A 2,595-nucleotide genomic window follows, 5' to 3' on the forward strand; every position below is an offset into this window, starting at 1 on the left:
CCATTAAATTACAGATTGTTGATAGGGGAATATCCGAGGTTAAGTCTAAAATTAAGCTATTAGGCTTAGGACTTTAGATTAACAACAATAAGTTAGGGTCATTTAATTCTTAGTAATGCTGGAGACAATTAGGTCAAGAGCTTGTGAAGTTAGCAACATAAATATTATTTGTGTCTCAGTTGGTTAATGTTTAAAAAAAAATTCTTTTGTGGTCTATATTGTAAATGCTTTTAAAAGAACTATCACCTGACCAAAAGTTGGAATTGCTTTCTCTGTTATAAACTGTGTTAAAAATAAATAATTAAAAAAAAAAAGAAAGAAAGCATGGTTAAGTCATGTTTTGCACTACTGGTGAGAGTCCCCCATTGCAAGATCAGAGCTCTCTAATTTCATAGGGATAGAGAAATTCCACTGAGGAAACTTCCAGCTCAAATCTAATGCTTTGCTACGTTGAATCTCTAGAACTTTGAGAGGTCATGTGACTTCTTGATCAGGGTCATAAGGCATTATGTGTCAAAGGAGGGTCTTGACTCCAAATGTTCTTGACTTTTGAGCTGGCTTTTTATCTACTGCTTCTTGTTGCTTCTGACTCTCCTGAACTTAATTCTATTTCCCTTCAAATAGCATATTTTTCTTATAGTTCTGACTTCTGATAACAGGTAAAATAAATCCACTCCACATAACTCTCCTTCAGGTAAGTGAAAGTTGTCATCTTCTCCTTGATACCTTTTTTTTTTATGAATCACATCACACTGGTGTCAGTCTCTGAGACTGCAGTCAATGAAAATTTCAAGTTGTGCATTTTTTTTCTTTCCATAAGGACTGCATAGTTCTGTCTCTCTCAGGCTTCATTTTGGTAACTGAATTTTTTAAACCTGCATGTTAGAACTTATACTTTCCCTCATTGAACTTTACCTTATCAAATCAAGCCAAATCAATTCAACTGCTGAATTTTCAGATTTCTTCCTTATTCTATCTACCAGTGTATTATGTAGTTTTACTATATTCATATGTTTTTCATATTCATAAGATTTTCTTGCAAATTGTTAATAGAAATATAGAACAGGGCAAGGTTAAAGATAGATCCATTTGCCCCAAGAAGCAGGGTTATCTTATCCTTATTTTTTCTTCTTTTTGGCCCCAACATAAACTAAAAATGACTTTTCTGTTAAGGTTCTTGGTGAACAGATGACAGATTGAACACTGTCAGAAATATGAAGTCACTACCACTTTGGGGCCAAAATAGAATTTGTCAGAAATAGTACATTGTTTCTTAAATGGTATGAATAAATGCACTCCACTAAAGTTGGTTATAAGCAACATTTCATAGCTCCAATTTCATTTTACTGTTAAACTTTAATTTAAAATGGGTAATAAGTTCTAGTGGGCACCCCAATATTGTTCCTTACCCAGTCTGATTCTCCTAATGGCAGTAGTCATATTCCTTTTCCTCCTTTCAATTTATGGCATCTTACACAGAGTGTAGCATTCAGGAAATCTTTACACAGCTGTGATATCTTTTAATACTACTTGAGTTGTGTGCTGGTTTTCCACTTCATGTACCATCATTGATGTTATGCCTTCTTTTGTGATACTTTGTACATCACTTGGATACCATAGGCTGAAAGTGTTTACTCTAAAAATGTTGAAAATTTATTGATCATTTGCCATAGTTGAAACATGCTCTGATAATAAATTGAAATTATCACACGCTTTGTTTGGGGACATTGTTTCTAGGAAGGCTCATTTATAGAATAATAGAATTTGAGAATTGGAAACATCAGCAGCAACCATCTAGTCCAACCCATAAATGAAAAAAGGCCTCATTATATCATATCTGACATGTGGTCATCCCACTTTGCTTGAAGACTTTCAATGACAGGGAACCTGCCACTGCTCCATTTCTCAATATCTCTAATTTTACAAGTCTTTCCCAACATCAAGACTATTTTCTTTTTAACTTCTACCTAATGTTCCTGACTCTTCCCTCTTGGATCAAATAAATCAAGTGAAATCCCTCATCCTCAAGACAGTCCTTTAAATACAAAGCTACCATTCCTTCCCCTAAATCTGAGTCTTCTCTTCTTGAGGCTATACAGGTTCAGTTTCTTCAGTTTGTCCTTCTAAGACTGAATTAATTACTGAGATTAAATCAATGACATCTTGAGTTTGGAGAAAAGAATTTCAGTCTAAATTTTTTTTTTCAACATTAACCAGTTGAAACACAAATAATAACTATGTGTGCTAACTTCACAAGCCCTTGACCTGATTATCTCCACGTTATTGGGACACCACCATACCTAAGTCTTCCTCCTGCTAGGGCCTTCCCACAACAAACACGACTTGCTGCCTGCTTCTTCTCTCTCCCTCAACTTGAAATGCTGTCTCCAATTTCCTCTCAGCTTTGCTCCACTATTCTGACCCCACCCATTCAGCAAGTTCCTCCCACCACAAACTCATGTGACTCAAGTTTCCTTGTGACTCAAGCAGGTCACATGGGCCTATTAATGGATGGGAAAGTTCTTCCCATTGTGCAAAAATACGTTAATAATGCACAGTGCATTAAAATTCCCAGGTCTCTTTCAGATCTGAAAT

Source organism: Notamacropus eugenii, chromosome 3, assembly GCF_028372415.1.
Source record: "Notamacropus eugenii isolate mMacEug1 chromosome 3, mMacEug1.pri_v2, whole genome shotgun sequence".
NCBI lineage: Eukaryota > Metazoa > Chordata > Mammalia > Diprotodontia > Macropodidae > Notamacropus > Notamacropus eugenii.